Below are 18469 nucleotides of genomic sequence, written 5' to 3' on the forward strand. Positions count from 1 at the left end.
CCCACCGTTTCTCTCACACGTTCAACTCTCTCTCATCCTCTTCCACTTCTCTCCTTCAACTCAGCCTGCTCCGTTTACCTCTCCACCCAGGGGGAGCCTTTATTGCTCAGAGGTTGCTCTTTCATTGCTCAGGAGACTTAGAGGCACCAGAAGCTGTTTTTCATTTGCAATACCGCTATTTAGATAACGAATCTGCCTTTTTGGCATTTTGAGACCCTGTTGGGAACAAAACATACAGAGGGAGTCATTTTAGTATTTTTTTTAACCAATATAAACAGACTCTGCAGGAAATCAGTGTGAACTTTTAACTGCAATGTAACTTTAACCATCATTATGTGGTGGATGTCTAGTGGTGGAGTTCTTGAGTGACAGCTTGATCCCGTTCTCATGCTAGAAAAGGTAATCAGAGAAGAGATACCATTGATTAAAGATTACGAGGTCACGTATACATTCATATTATATTTAAATTATATTATATTATATATAAATATGGGCGAGGCAGTGGCGCAGGTAGTGCTGTCGCCTCACAGCAAGAAGGTCGCTGGTTCGAACCTCGGCTCAGTTGGCGTTTCTGTGTGGAGTTTGCATGTTCTCCCTGCCTTCGCGTGGGTTTCCTCCGGGTGCTCCGGTTTCCCCCACAGTCCAAAGACATGCGGTACAGGTGAATTGGGTAGGCTAAAATTGTCCGTAGTGTATGTGTGTGTGGATGTTTTCCAGAGATGGGCTGCGGCTGGAAGGGCATCCGCTGTGTAAAAACTTGCTGGATAAGTTGGCGGTTCATTCCGCTGTGGCGACCCCGGAATAATAAAGGGACTAAGCTGACAAGAAAATTAATTAATGAATAAATATGTAAATCTTACATTTTAAAGCATCCATTTGCTTTGATTGTGACTTTACATGGTCACTTTGTTAAAAGTGATGTCTTAATAAAAAATAATAATAAAAAAGATGAGGAGTAATTGCAGATTATCCTGGTTTTTGTGCTCTGTCCATTGGGGAATTTTCCATGGTCAAGCTGATTTTCTCAAATTTTATTGGAGAAATAAAAGTAGACATTAATTAGACTGGGCTTCACGGTGGCGCAGTGGGTAGCACAATTGTCTCACTGCAAGAAAATCGCTGGTTTAAGCTGGGTCAGTTGGCATGGATAGATGGATGTATAGATAGACGGATAAAAAGACAGACACAGATCAGATAGATCAAGACAGGCTGTAAACTAAACCATGGATGGATGGATAGATGGATGTATGGGTGGCTGGGTAGACCGGTGGATAGATGGATGAGTTGGTAGACATACAGACAGATAAACGAATGATGGATGGATGGTCAGGTGGAAGAATGAATAGTGTAGATGGATGGATGGACAGACAGACAGATGGATGCATGGGTGGATGGGTGGATAGATTAATACATAAATGGATGGAGATATACATGAATGATGGATGGATGAATAGATGTATGGATGGATAAACGGACACAGATCAGATATATCGAGACAGGCTGTAAACTAAAGCATGGGTGGCTGGGTAGACCGGTGAATAGATGGATGGGTGGATAGACAAACAGACAGACAGATAAACGAATAATGGATGGATGGTCAGGTAGAAGGATGGATCATGTTGATAGATGAATGGATGGACAGACAGACAAATGGATGGATGGATGGATAGATAGATAAATTGACAAGTGGAGGGATCGATATATGAATGATGGTTGGATAGATGCATCTATGGATGCGCAGACAAACAGACAATGGATGGAAGGATGCTTAAATAGAGCGTTGGTGGGGAGACAGGTAAATGGATGGATGGGTATACAGATAGACAGATGGATAGTTATGTGAATGATGAATGGATGCATGAATTGATGAGCAAACAGACGGGCAAATGGACAGACAATGGATGTATAGATGTTTAAATAGGCCAGTGAATGGATGGATGGGTAGATGGATGGATGGATGGATGGATGGATGGATGGATGGATGGATGGATGGATGGAGGGATGGATGGATGGATAGATGGGGAGACAGTTGAATGGGTGAATAAATGGATGGATTTATGGGTTGACGTACAGACAGGGAGATATGGATGGATGGATGGATGGATGGATGGATAAACAGGTGAATGGATGGATGGATGGGTTGGTAGACAGGTGAATACATGGATAGGTAGACAGATAGATAGATGAATGTATGTTACTGTAAATTTACAGTCTAGTTGGCGATCAAAATCGCTAGTAATTTACTGAGATAGTAATTTACAGCAGATTGTAATTATTAATTTACAGTGCACTTGTTGATTTACAGCCTTACTGGCATCCAAAATTGCCAGTAAGTTACTGTTAATTTAAAAACAATTTTTACAGTGTTGCATTTTATTTGGTCAAGATTTTGTACATTGAATATTTAAATCCAAACATTTGAGAAAATCACTTTAAAGTTGTCTAAATGGCGTTCTTACACTGCTCATTACTAATCAAAAATTGAGTGCTGATATATTTATGGTTGGAAATTTTTAAATATGTATAATGCATAAAAAAATGTACAAAATAACTTGGTCTTTGCTTACTTTTCTAATGTTTTTTTGGCATAAAAGAAAATCTTTTGCCTTCTATTGGCAAAAAAAATACATGTGCAGCATAATACTTTCAAGGTCACATATGGTATTTTTAACTCTCCAAATTACAGCAATGGCCTGCAAATGTATGTGTGTTTGTGGGCACACGAGTTTTTTTCATTTCTTTCTGTGGAGAAAATTGAGAAAAGCAAGACTCCAGCAATCTCCACCGCCTCTCATTATAATCTCCGGAGAAACATGTGAGATATTAAAGAGATTTTTCTAAAACACACGCACCTCCAGCTCTCCGTGTGTCCGACTCTCCTGTTCCGTGGGTCACATCCTTTTTATTGCACACCGTATGTGATTTGACTCTCCAGGGCTCGGCTCACTAAATGGCTGCCTGGTAGACGGATGATTTTAACTCTAAACCTCAGGAGGGAAGGAAACACAGAGTGGGCAGATGGTCAGAAAGGGAGGAGGCGGCAGAAGGGGCAGAGAGAGGTGAGGGAAAACTGGAGCCGGTGAGAAGTGAAGTCAGTTCATGAGAGATGGAACATATAAAGAAACCAAGAGAACCAAGGCATGAAGTCGGAGTTTCCGGGACTCTCCAGAGACGGAGACTCTGCTGAGTAAAATTGCTGTTCCTGCTAATGCTGTAACTGCTGCTGTCTATGTGGTTGTAAAGAACTTTTACCGCAGTCTATGTGGTAAAAAAAAAAAAAAAAAAAAAAAAAAAAAAAAATATATATATATATATATATATATATATATATATATATATATATATATATACATACATACATACATATATATATATATATATATATATATATATATATATATATAGATATGTGTATGTATATATATATATATATATATATATATTTTTTTTTTTTTTTTTTTTTTTTTTTACCACATAGGCTGTGGTAAAAGTACTTTACAACCACATAGACAGCAGCAGTTAGTATATTAAGTATTTAGTATTAATTTTTTATATATATATATATGTATATACACACACATATTTATACATATATATATATACATACTTACATAATATATATATATATATATATATATATATATATATATATATATATATATATATATATATATATATATATATATATATAAATATTAATGCTAAATACTTTAATCTCCGTACCAAGAAGCACTCTGTAATATATTTAGCTTGAGCTGAAATTATTTTCAATGTCAAACATATATTTTATTAAACAATACAGATACAATATATTTACATTAATATATTTTTTACCCTATGCGTGATGACATACTGGCTACAGGACTCTGTCACTGTACATGCCAATTGTCAGAGAAATGTGTAGATTTTCACTTAGTTTGTAGTCGAAATTGTTTCCGCACAGGATTCTGTTCAGCGTCGAGCTTCTTGTTATGCTGAGACTCACTCGCTTTCAACACGCGCATTATAAGCCAGCCAGAAGCCCTGCGCTGTTGCCATGTGACATGCACGCTGTCTCTCTCTTTCACCCTCTCTCTCTCTCTCTGCCCTTATCGCTCAAGTCATTTTATTTCTCTCTCTTTTTTTGTTCCTTTACACTTCTGAGGTGCGACACCAAAACAAGCCCTTCTTTCAAACTAGCTATTTCAATAGTGGCACCAGGGCGAGAGAGCGCAACAAAGCGGATTCAATGCCGGTAGAGGGATAAATATACAGCATATATATATATATATATAAAAACCCAAATCCATGCAAAGGCCATGCTTGTGAGTCACTAAATCCAGTCAGTAACTGGAATTGATATCATTCATCAAATCCCAAAAGATCAAGCTTGAGTAACGGGGAAAAAAAAGTTATACTGATATCAATCTATTCCATGGTGACCGCAGTCAGTTTTTTAAAGCAGCAGTGTCATTTCTGCTCCACTAGTGTCTCAGAGTGGAGGTAGAATGTGATTTATGTTTTATTAAGTCTTATATAGCATTCCCAAGCACTGTACAACCTGCCATTGGCCAAATAACTCGATAGCATCAACCCAAACTCAAGTAATTGGTTGTGGATGCTTAAAGTCGTAAAGTAATGGAAGAAGTGACAGATCATTTATTCTGTTTTGGGATGTACATCCAAGTAAAACAGACTATTGAAAAGATAAATAAATTTGGGGTGGGGGGCTTAGTTATATCCATTGATTGCTTTTTAGTTGGACGCATGTTTCTACATGAATTTGTAAGAAAAAGGCTTAAGCAGACTGACTTATTCATTTTCTTGTCGGCTTAGTCCCTTTATTAATCTGGGGTCGCCACAGCGGAATGAACCGCCAACTCATCCAGCATGTTTTTTACGTAGTGGATGGCCTTCCAGCCGCTACCCATCTATGGGAAATATCCACACACACTCATACACTACGGACAATTTAGCCTACCCAATTCACCTGTACCGCATGTCTTTGGACTGTGGGGGAAACTGGAGTACCCGGAGGAAACCCACGCAACATGCAAACTCCAAACAGAAACGCCAACTGAGCCGAGGTTCGAACCAGCGACCTAGCAACCTTCTTGCTCAGAGCACTACCTACTGCGCCAATGCATCGCCTAGACTGAATTATTGGTGATTTAAATATATATTTATTTTTTTAATTGAATAGAAGTCTGTCTATATATATCCATGTTAATGAAACATGAAACAAAAATAGGTATGAAATCTGATCCTTAACATATATTTATATACACAATATTTAACTTATATGTGGTGTGACAGCATGCACCCAAAATCCTGCTATTTCACAAGCACATTACTTAACTGTAGGCACTGCTGTAGATGCAAACAAACAAACAAAATGGCAGCTGCATTGGCTGAACCCAATTACTAAAACATCATGGAGAATATGGTTTTAAATGTAATGGAATTTTCTAAAGCTTTATATACTGCTGTGTGAAAAAGTGTTTGACCCTTACTGATTTCTTATGTTTTTTTACATGATTGTCATACTTGAATGTTTCAGATCATCAATCAACTGTAAATATTAGTCTAAGATAACACATATGAACACGCCATGAAGTTTTTAAATGAAGGTTTTTATTATTAAGGGAAAACAAAATACAAAACTACATAAGCCAAAAAAATGCCCAACTTTTAGTGACCTCAAGCTGAAACGAACTTGGGTTCTGCAACAGGACAAGATCCAAAGCACACTTCTGAATGGCTGGAGGAAAAAAAATACTTTGGAATGGCCTGGTCAAAGTCCTGACCTAAATCCAATTGAGAATGCTGTGGCATGACCTTAAAAAAGTGGTTCATACTCAAAATGTGGCTGAATTACAACAATTCTGCAACAACGAGTGGGCCTGAATTCCTTCACAGAACTGTAACAGACTCATTTTAAGATATCAGAAATGCCTGATTGCAGTTGTAGCTGCTAATAGTGACCCAAACAGTTCTTAGTTTTAGTGGTAAAACTCTTTAGTTTTAAAACTCTCTCTATTGTATTTTGCTCTCATTTACAGTAATAATACAATCCTTCATTTTAACATTGCATGATGTGTTATATTAGACTAAAATTTAAATGTATTAAACTTAATGTAATTAAAAATATATAAAAATAACTTTAAAAATATAAATCAGTAAGTGGAAAAAACTTTTTTTCACACGACTATACTTAAAATCTGATACAATAATTGAGCGTAAGTGTAGCATGGAAATCAGCTTGCCAGGTAAAAATACACATGTGCAAAATTCTGCGTCTGACACAAAACATTTCTTGCCATGTTCCTATAAAATGACCACAAATAACACAATCGCAACATACAGTATCTGTTGTAGGTTTATCTAGCAAATATAAATGGGACCTTGATTGTAACTGCGTCAGTGTCTGCATATGAAACCACAATGTGAGCACCACGCTCGACTGCACAAAATGCTTCCACTGTATGTGAAAAGACAGCAGGCGGGCGCCAGTTCCACCACTAACCATATCCCACGTGAATAGGCCTTAATGCAGCCTTTTTAACAAACAAGGCTTTGAAAGCATTGAAGACATCAACCTGCAAATGTCTTGTATAGCTGTTTTTATTTACCCGGTGATAGCAGGACATATTTTAATTCCTTCAACGTTAACACTGCTACCAAACTGACTTTCAAGGCACCATATAATTTGCTGATCTACAACAAGAAGGACAAGTAGGACAGGACAACAAATGTTAAATACAACTAATGAACAAACACAATTATGCTACTTTAAAGAACCTTAAATTTAAAAACGAAGGCATTTTAGTAGGCTGAATGGTACACCCTGGTGCCGTTCGTCCCTCTGTATGCCCCTTGCAAAGGCAGCATTTTTCAGGTTTCAGACACAGCCGATAAATCAAGTCAGCGTCCAAAATCAATATCATTCAGCAAATCCCAAAAGCATTAGATCAAAGCACAAATCACTGAAAGTGGCCAGGAAACAGGTGAGGATCTTAATGTCACGATGCTGAACTACACAGCCAGCAGACACTTTTGACAAGGTGTTTATGAGGACGTTTATTAGGAAGCTGGTGGAAATAGAAACCATGCTAACCCATGACTAGATGTGTCAAATAGCTGTGGCTTTTATAAATGCGGTTGTGTGGGTAAAATAAAAACTGCTACACGCTGTATGCAGAAGGGCATACCGCACACTCATACACTGTACTGTAATGTGTGATACAGTCTGTGTGCTCTGCTGAATCCTGCACATTTTTGCCAATGATCATCAGAACTGTCGCACACTGCTCTGACTTCTTGAGTATACATCCTGCATAATGCAAAATCACGCTAAATAATTGAACTATTAATGCCAAATCAAGGCCACACTGAATACTACACACTACATCACACACGGTGCTTTTACACTGTGTATTTTTCAGTGTATGTACTGTGTATTTAATTATGCATCCATAACTACAAACATATATAAAATACAAACTACACTGGTGGTGCAGTGCGTAGCACAATCGCCTCACAGCAAGAAGGTCGCTGGTTCGAGCCCCGGCTGGGTCAGTTGATATTTCTGTGTGGAGTTTGCATGTTCTAACCGTGTTCACATGGGTTTCCTCCGAGTGCTCCGGTTTCCCCCACAAGTCCAAAAACATGTGGTATGTGAATTGGGTTGCCTAAATTGTCCATGAAAAACATATGCTGGAATAGTTGGTGGTTCATTCCGCTGTGGCAACCTCTTATAAATAGGGCAATAAGTCAAATAAAAATGAAGGAATAAATGAAATAATGAATAAATGCTGGAATAGTTGGTGGTTCATTCCGCTGTGGCGACCTCTTATAAATAGGGCAATAAGCCAAATGAAAATGAATGAATGAATAAATGAAATAATGAATAAATGCTGGAATAGTTGGTGGTTCATTCCGCTGTGGCGACCTCTTATAAATAGGGCAATAAGCCAAATGAAAATGAATGAATAAATAAATGAAATAATGAATAAATGCTGGAATAGTTGGTGGTTCATTCCGCTGTGGCGACCTCTAATAAATAGGGCGATAAGCCAAATGAAAATGAATGAATGAAGGAATAAATGAAATAATGCTTCTATAAATAAAATATTTTGTGTTCAATGTTTTCCAAGTGCCAAGACATTCAGAAAGAATTTTAGGGCAATAATGACAAAACCATTCATCCTAGGTCCACAATCTTATACTGGTCCATGCCTAGTCTATAAACAATGAAGATGATGCACAGCATAAAGCCTGATGGCATCAGACGGCGTATTTACATTGCAGAATTAGCCCATTGAAAGTGTTGTAAAAGCAGCTCAGGAGAAAGGGAGGATTGCTGTCACAGCATTAGCTAGTTGTAACCCTTTTGCTTTCCTCTTGGCACGCCTGTCCCTGTTACCCAGTTTAGCAGCGTATTATCTTACCAGTACCACTCCTCCTAACATGAAACGGCAAGCTTTGGCGGCATATTTGGGTCAGGCATTAGCGCTGCACCTCTGACGTGTGTACTAACATGCTTTGCTTTCTCCTCTCTCTGGGACTCCTCCGCCAATTGCATGGATAAACGAGTGAAACAGAACGAGCGGCGGAGGAGGAGACCCGTGGGTTCTAAGCGTTTGATCCCTATCGAAACATATTTTATAGATATCAGAGCCTTGACGTCTGCTGGGACTCTACAACTCAATGACTCTATTCCAAACAGCAAAGAAGAGAAAACATTCCCAGTGCATCTTTCTACCCCTTTGCCTCTAGAGAGATGGTTGGTTTTTTTTGGTTTACATGAGTTGAAGAGACTCACACTTGCTGCCTGGTTTGATATTGACGGGCTGAAGACGTTGTAGGAATATTACGCATTTCAGCCGAACCCCTGGGACTGAGCTAACATTGTAGTGTTTGCATGGCAGCGCTGTATTGATAGTCTTTGGTTTCTTCAAATCCTTAACTCTAAGTATAGGGTGTTTTTGATATCAGGGTTCGTTTTGGTGCGTAAGTGGTTGTCTGAGTCCTCTTAAAAAGCCGGTCGACGAAACAAAACACAACTGACTCGGGGAGCTGTGGATAATAGATATCATCATGGGGCTTTTGACGTCGTCAGATCGTCGCACCAAGGAATTAAATCAAACGTGACGTCAAACTGTGTTTTGAAATATATACTCAGCTTTATGTGTGCTACAATATAGATGGTAAAAATTATCAAAATTATACATTTGTCATACCATTATTTACAGAAGAACCCACTGAAATGGCATTAAGTTTAAAATAAGTTCATATAAATTTGAAGGTTAGTAGCCCTACTGTGAATAACATTAAGACATTCAAAATTTCTTAAAAGAGCAATAACATTTTCTCAGTGATTCCTAGTGTGAATCAAATCAGTTTTAAAGTGTCTTGTTGATTTTAGGGTCAATAATATTAGCTCCCTTATGAAATATATATAATTCTTTAGATACTGATTATTTGGTTACAGAATAAACCACTGTTGTCCAGTGATTCCCCTATAATTACCCTAACATGCTTAATCTAGGCAAGGCAAGTTTATTTCCATAGCACAATTTATACACATGGGTAATTCAAAATGCTTAGCATAAACAAGAATAAAAGAAACAAGAAATTAAATTGATTTAAATAATTAGAAATGCTCAAAACAGATGAAAACAGGTTAAAATGTGTTAAAACAGGAATATAAAAGAATGAAAAAGAAAATAAAGACATAATAGTGTGATCTGTCGGATGGATATCAGTGCTCGTTTGGTAATTCAGGGATTTTCTGGTCAGAATCCTGGCGGAAGCATCATTCTGGATGAGCTGCAACTGTCTGACTGTCTTTTTGGGGAAGGCCAGTGAGGAGCCCATTACCATTAGGTAATCCACCCTGCTGCTGATAAAAGCATGAACACGTTTCTCTAAGTTCTCACTGGAAACAAAGCACCTAATTCTTGAAATGTTTTTGAGATGATAGTATGCTGATTTACTAACTGCTTTAACATGACTATTGAAATTTACACCTGACCCCAAAATCACACCAAGATTATTGACCTTATTTTTGTTGTTTGACCCTTAGAGCCTCATCTCTGTTCTCAAATGAAATTACTTCAGTTTCTCTTTGATTAACTGAGGAAAGTGTTAGCACATCCAACTGTTAATTTCATCAATGCATTGGCAGAGTGTGTACTTAAGCCTTTAAATTGCTCATCATTTAGATGAATATACTAGTATCTTAATCAAAAATACTGGTCAAATACTGTAACGTCATCATGGCAAAGACAATATAAATGATTTATTAGAAATTAGTTATTAAAGTCATAGGGCCCTATCATACACCCAGCGCAGTGGGGCGCAAGACGCAGCGCAATAGTCTTTTGGTAGTTTCAGCTTGGCGCAAGAGTCGTTTTGAGGCGTTGCGCTGCGCTGTTTAAATAGCAAATGCATTAGCGCTCATTTGTGTGCCCATAGGCGTTCTGGTCTTAAAAGGAAGGCGTTCTGAGGCAGACCGCTGGCGCGTTGCTATTTTGAGAAACTATAATAGATTTTTCATTAGACCAAAACAAACCCGGTCTAAACTCCGGTGCAGAGTTGCGCCTCGCTTACGCACTGCTTAATACTCACAAGAGAGCAATAGGCAAATATCTTTACATATAAAAAAATTAAATATGAAGGATATATATAGGATATACTAAGAATATATATATAGGATATAAATATAAAGGATTAAAATATTACAAAACATATTATTTTCTAGCCTAAATAAAAATGAAAAAGCACTGCTTTTATGTCTTCTTCATCTTGGGAGGCTTTTTCAGTTCATTCATAACAATTTGCTGTTGTATAATGTTATTATTATTAGCAGTATTATTTATTATATCCATAATTATATTTGTTTAATTAAAAACAAGCTTAGATTTGCCCACCTGTCAGGTTTAAGACCATATGGGGCATGGCAGGTATATTTGGAAATAACTCAGTATTTTGAGCACACTTCGTTATTATTGTTCATTTATTCGTTTGCTGGAAATTAGAACTGAATTTAGAAATAGTTTTGAAACAAATCTTTGCGCTTAACAAACTAAATTTATTATTTATAGACTAATTGATGTCTGTGCGTAAAGGTTTCCCTATCCACAAGAGCGAAAGTGAAAGTAGATAATTTATCTCTCATTCTCACGCGGTAGATGCTCTGTTTAACAGTTTTCTGTTAAAAAACTGTCAACTGTTTGCTTGTGAAATGCTCATTTTTTCCACTTAGACTTACTTTACGTCCTGTAAATAGTGAATGCGCTTATGGCGCGACGCAGCTGGGTCTTAAAGGGAACGGGAGATGAGACTCCAATTGGTTTATTCTCAAAACACACCTATAATTCATTAAGAATATAAACTCAACCCTTTTAGACCATGCGCCTTGGCGCAAGGCAGATTACCCGTCCTTAAATTAGCAAAAACGCACCCTGACATGCCCTGAAAGCGTTTGCGCCCTGCGTTTTGCGCTCTGCGCATGGACCGTCAAAATAGAGCCCATTATATTTAATTAAAGTCTAGAAAAAATATATAGAGAGAGAGTTTAAAGCAAAATGATAAATAACCTAGATAGAGCAAAAATCATTTGATGACATTAAAAGACTCCAAAAAGATCACAGTGCAACCCCAAGATTCACATCAGCAGTCATTTTAAATATCACTTCACAATCATTTCGCGCTGCACCATATTGGCCTAGAAAATGGCAACATTTTTCAGAAATAAATGCTAAATAATTTGAAGGGGTAGGGGTAAAAAAATTTATTGGGATTGGGTCTAAGTCTACTAATCACTTTATACAGTGTATTATTGCTATTTAAAAATGTGTGCTTCAGCTGATCCTTTCATCTCTTTTCCTTCAAACCGCTGACATTTCCAAAATATGATGGTCTCATGCTAAGATGCTATTTTATTAGTTTCTGGATAACTTTAATTAGATCAAAAAACAAAGAGCCATTCATAACAATCGTTTTGCCCCTGAGCTACTGAGTCATCTGACTGGATTCTGAAATACCACAGGGGAACGTCAAAGAGTTTAGGCCAAAGGGGAGATAAATAGCTCCCCTATCTCCAATAAAGCAACCTCAGTAATGTGACATTATAATGGACTGCGTCTCAATATGGAGGCATCAGGGTACACTCACAGGGAATTTTATTAGCGCTGTTATATGCTATGACACACAGCCTGCTGGCTTCAACCTCATCATCATTCCCCCGACAAAACAAAGCCTTTCACCTAGCCTTTAACCCTTTTCCAAGCCTGAGAAAACTAGCGTAGTCTTTTGTCTGCTCCAGCAGAGACGTTTAGCAACAGAAGTCGTCTCACTTTTTGTCTTGAATATTCATGACGTCCCTGTGATGCCGTGTTGGAGTCGACACAATCCCCCCGGCGTGTGCAATATGTATGTTTCTGACTTCTGTTTCGTCGCCGTCTTCCTGTCCTTCTCCTTGAATAGTCATATTTACACTTAGCGCTCAGTCCAAACGAATTGACTCCGCCGTGTCCCACTGCAATTATTCTCAATTCATAATTAATGCGCAGAGGTCTGGGAGCTAATTTAGGCTTGCACATTGACTTGTGTGCTGTGTGCGGTTGTCAGTCCCCATCACGGTAAACAGCGGTAGCGGAGGAGAGAGCCCGGCATGTTAGCGCATTAGCAGGGCCCGCGGGAGCTGTTCTTTGTGGCGTGCTGTTGTTCCTTTGTAGCGAGAGACGCACACAAAAACAGGCAAAGGAGTGGCAAGAACAGATGCAGGTGATGTTTACACTCTCAGAGCTGTTGATTTCATATCCTGCAAGAGCTATGTTGCGATGCGAAATGAACGTGAGGCGGATTCGGAGAGTAAAACCTTCCAGATTTCAGGCCTGATGTCAACATGCTTATTGTAAAATCCTGCTGGGTGAATATAATCATATTCCAAGGAGCTGCAAACCAGCTGGGAACTATTGTTTGGCATGAAAAATAATATTTTTTGCTGCTTGTTTTAAAAAAGAAAAACAAACTTTAAGTTTTATGAGACAAGTTTGATTGGATGCGGTAATAAAATAACAATAAACAACATTTGAAAAGGCAATTAAGCATATTAAAACTATGTCACTCTTCTCCTTCTCCTTCAATGGAAAACAAAAAAAGTATTACACATAAACAAGGGGTGACGCGGTGGCGCAGTGGATAGCACGATCACCACAGCAAGAAGGTTGCTGGTTCAAGCCTCGGCTGGGTCAGTTGCCATTTCTGTGAGGAGTTTGCATGTTCTCCCCGTGTTGGTGTGGGTTTCCACAATGCAGTGTCACGTCAATTCGTAACTTTTTGATTTAGAAGCTAACTCGTTGAATTTGTACAATCTAATTCATACAATTTAGTACAATTTGATCATCACCCAATGACGGTTGGGGTTAGGGGTGGGGTTGGGTGCCACACCTCCTTTTTAAAATCATACATTTTCGTATGACTAAACTCGTGCGAATTTGTATGAATTAGCCACTAAACTGAAAAAAACGTAAAACACTTACGTGTCCTCGTGAGATCCGGCTGGTTTCCTCCAGACGTAAAACATATGCTGGATAAGTTGACGGTTCATTCCATTGTGGTGACCCCAGATACAGCATAAATTGGTAGAGTAATTATTACTTTTTCAGTATTATTAGTAATTAATGCAACTTTTTTTTAACATCACTGTCTTCGGTAACTCTACAAGGTTAATGTATTTGAAATTGTGAAAAATACATTACAGTATTTTTTCATCTTCGTCAACGTAAAATAAAATAAAACTAATCAAAATAAAGTCGTTTATTGTTAGTTCATGTAAACTCAAAGTGCATTAGCTAATGTTAACAAGCATTATTTGGATTTTAATACATTATTAAATGTTGAACTTACTTCTAGGGCCGTTTATGCAGAAGTTGATACAATGTTAGTGTTTCGTGACATCTCATTGTTAAGATGTGGTTCGTTAGTCCAACGCTCAACACGCAACTTAGACTTACACACATAAAATATGGACAATTTACAGTAGCTTAACCAGTTCACCTATAGCACATGTCTTTGGACTAGTGGGGGGAATCAAAGCACTCTGACTCTGACTAGTGAAACTGACCCAGCCGGGCTTCAAACCCGAGACCTTCTTGCTATAAGGCGACAGCCTTACCCACTGTGCAACCGTGCCACCCAAATGTTGAACTGATAAATGCTTTACAAGTTTTGTCCATTCCTGGGTCATATTAGTAAACACAATAACTAACATTATTACATGGCTGTCTGGAATATTGGTCAGTCGCAAAAATTTGGTATGTTATTCCCAGGTAACACTCTCTAAATAACACAGGCTCATCCGGGAATTTCGAATCACCGACCGTGAATACGTTCAAATCCATATACTTACAACTCTACATCAACTTCAACTCTGGTGTCATGGTGGCTCAGTGGTAAGCAATGTCACCTCACAGCAAGAAGGTCGCTGGTTTGAGTCCCAGCTGGACAAGTTGGCATATCTGTGTGGAGTTTGCATGTTCTCCCTGTGTTGATGTGGGTTTCCTCTGGATGCTCCGGTTTCCCCCACAGTTCAAACATATGTGCTACAGGTGAATTGAATAAAATAAATTGGCCGTAGTGAATGCGAGTGTGTATGGGTGTTTTCTAGTAATGGGTTGCAGCTGGAAGGGCATCCACAGCGTAAAAAATATGCTGGATGAGTTGGCGGTTCATTCTACAGAGGCAAACCCTGATGAATAAAGGGACTAAGCCGAAGGAAAATAAATGAATGAATGAATGAACTTCAATCCTGAAAACTGGACTTACGTAGTTTCAATTTACAAGAACTTCTATGTTAAGCTGCTTTGACACAATGTACACTGTAAAAGGGCTGTCGAAACAAAGAGGAATTGAATTGAATCCACATCCATACGTTTCTGCATTTTGTCTGTCATGCCACAGTTTTTAGCTGTTTTGGACTGTTTGGCGCCATCTTGTGAATAAATAATAGGTAGGTACTAGTATATGCTTTATTCAGCCAGTTTCCTTTCTGTCAGCTTTGGCATTTAGCGCAATTAGCCCAAGGTTATCAGGCTAGCACAATTATACTCCATCAGCTGTTTCCATTCCAGAACAGTTTTGTGTCTGATTTACATGTTTTATGGCAAGTAGCTGTGTAATAAGCGAGAAAGTACATCTAGGGAAGAGGGTTGTTTTCCCAGAATAAAGCTCGACAGGTCATCGAAAAGCGGATTCTGATAACAACCATTTAAAACAAATGACCGTGTCTTTGATAAAGCAGTCAAATTTTATTAAAAACAGTGTGTTACTTCATGCTATATTGGTATTATTTTAAGTTTTAAATCTATTTAAAGACGGTCCATGGTTGCTCTAATTAGCTTATTTAATATTACACTGCATTAAAGCTGATTCCTCTTATGCTTGGTTCACACTATACATGATGTCTTTGTTATAACAGTCAGATCATCCGATTTGTCCCTCTAAGTTCTTGTGTTGTGGAAAAGATACAATGTCAGATTACTGGCGGAAACTAGTGGTGAAGTGAAGCGACTGATGTATTTTGTGTTAGCTGTCTTGTCTTCAGAAAAGCCTAAAAAATAAATAAATCAGACAGTGGAGATTCTTAATTCCACCATGTAGCACCAAAACATGTTTGTTCTCTTATTAGTCAGCTTACAGTTGTTATGGAGAAATGAAAAAGCCTAATCAAAATTGCCCTGATGACATAAAGCACCCTGAACATTGTCGTAAACTGAAGATAAAAAATTCTATAATGGTTGATAATTCCTAAATTGGGCTCATACTTCAAAGTCTGTATCTTTAATACCTGTTATGGGAGCCTTTTGTTACTTGTACTACTGTCGATAGGGGACAAACAATTGCTTTGACTGCTCTATTCCTGAGTTTCAGTCTTCGCATGTGTATAAAAAGATATATAGACAGGCATCAGCTCATTTTCTCACCTTATGTCAGACATGTGGATGCGTGCAGCAGCATGCACAGATGTTCTATTAGCTGCACATCAAGGTAGCTAATTGCTGCCGCGTGTAAACTAAGCACTGAAGTTTTGATATATCGCCGAGTGTTTCTTCATAAATTATGCACATTTCCCCCGTCTCGCTATGCAAAATTAGCTCTCACAATAGATTTTCTTTTTGTGGAAACTCAAAGTGCCTTGCAGAGCTTTTGACACCTGAAAGATGTCTTTAATCGTGAGTGAGAAAAGACCCAAATGGTTAAAGTGAGGTGTCTAATGCAAATGTTCACTATATTTGAATAAAAAGGGTGCTGTTGTGTTTTTAACACTGTTAATTTGCTTTAGTGCGTAATGTTTTAGGATGAGAATGATTTACGTTTACTTAAAGGGAACTTGAAGGTTATTTTCTGAATCTGTGTTGTAAACTCCCTCAAATGCATCTGTTAAGTTTTCTTTAGGGGACAAACACTTGCATGCTTTGTAATCCTGCACACTTTGAATGTATGTTGATTAATTACTACAAATGAGAACGTAATATTTACATGACGCATCCAACACGATCCTACGGCAACTCATAACTTTTTATTTAGTGGCTAATTCATATGATTGCATGCTATTTACATGGCAGACTTTGTAAGTGTAAAAACTGAATGCTTCACTAAAGAGAAAACAGTCAAACAGAGCATCTACATGCGAGAATGAGAGATAAGCCTCCTCATTCTTTACTTTCACTTTCACTCTCGTGGATACATAATACATAATGTACATGTACATAATGTCTCATGTACATAATTAATTTAGTTTGTTAAGGGCAAAGATTTGCTTCAAAACTATTTCTAAATTCAGTTCTAATTTCCAGCAAACGAATAAATGAACAATATTAAAGTGTGTTCAAAAAGAGTTATTCCCAAATATACATGCTATGCAAACACAATCTCACGGCAATTCGTAACTTTTTCATTTAGTGGCTAATTCGTATGAATTTGTACGATCTAATTCGTACAATTTAGTACGATTTGCTTATCCCCCAATGACGGTTGGGGTTAGGGGTGGGGTCAGGTGCCACGCCTCCTTTTTAAAATCGTACCATTTCGTACGACTGAACTCGTACGAATTTGTACGAATTAGCCACTAAACTGGCAAAACGTAAAATACTTCCGTTTTCTCGTGAGATCAGTCTGGCTATGCCCCATACGGTCTAAAACCTGACAGGTGGGCAAATCTAAGCTTGTTTTTAATAAAACACATAGAAATATAGATATAATAAATAATAGAGCTAACAATAATAACATTGTACAAAAGCAAAATGTCACAAATAAACTAAAAAAGCTCCCAGAGATGAAGGCATGAAGGCGATGGTTTTTATATTTATGTAGGCAAAAAGAATAATTTTTGTAATATTTTAATCCTTTAATTCTTTTTCATTTGTAAAGATATTTGCGTATTGCTCTACCGCTTGTGTGTATTAAGCAATGTTTAAGCAAGGCGCACAACTAATGCACTCTGCGCTGGACTTTAGACCTCCTCTAAGCTAGTCTATTGAGCAGTGTTAGGGTTAGTTATTTTTGGTATTTTAGACCCAATCCCAGTTTTATTTTTGTAGCCCTACCCCTTTCCCTTGGCCCTTACAACCGAGGGTGAAGGGGAAGGGCTTCAAAATTTACCCCTAAGAATTGGGACAGCACTTCACCACCTGCACACGTCAACATACGTCCTCGCAATTTCTTGCTTCATATGAGATTAGACGATGGCGACTGCTGGAGTGTTCGCTTTTGGTATTTATCTTCAGGAAATCACTGAAGCTATATATTATGTTATCATAATGATCTAATGTGGCAATAAGATCGTAATACTGTGCATTTAACACAGTGGCCATACTCATCAATGCAAACACACAAAAAACAACACTAGCATTATAGCAGACACTGTAAAAAGCTCATTGACAGCCACTAGACTTTTCTGACAGGGTATTTCAGTGTCATCGAGTGTCAGAATGCTGTGGGACTATTGTACAGGAATTATGATTAGGGATTAAAGATCGCGAAATTTAGCGGTTTTTATTTTAGTGTTTTTTTTTAAAGCATGACGGTAAAACATGAACGTGGTTATGAATATATTAAAACGTGTGTTTGTTTGTTGTAAACATTCGTAATAATGACAAAAAATACTAATTTGTGGATCTTTTTACTTCGGGGTGCAGCTGTGGCTAGTGTATTCTGGGAAATTTTTCTTACCCCTGGGTTTCAAGTGTGGTCCTGAAAAATCTTGGTTTGAATGGGTGTATACCCTACGCCTTCAAGCTAAATAGAATTGGTAAGGGGAAGGGCTAAGGGATAGAATAGGGATTGGGCCGTAGTTCATCAAAATAGCAACGCGCCAGAAATGCGCCTTAACACGACTCCTTTTTTTAGACCAGAACGCCTATGGGCGCACATATGAGCGCAAATACATTTGCTATTTGAACAGCGTGGTGCAAAACGTCAA

General features: G+C 38.0%; 1 protein-coding gene across 2 annotated transcripts in view; it reads left to right on the top strand.

Moving 5' to 3' along the window:
- pcdh9 (protocadherin 9) overlaps window positions 1-18469 on the top strand; it is a 512656-nt gene that overhangs the window by 41580 nt on the left and 452607 nt on the right. The window lies entirely within an intron of this gene.

Source organism: Danio rerio, chromosome 6 (assembly GCF_049306965.1).
Source record: "Danio rerio strain Tuebingen ecotype United States chromosome 6, GRCz12tu, whole genome shotgun sequence".
Taxonomy (NCBI): Eukaryota; Metazoa; Chordata; class Actinopteri; order Cypriniformes; family Danionidae; genus Danio; species Danio rerio.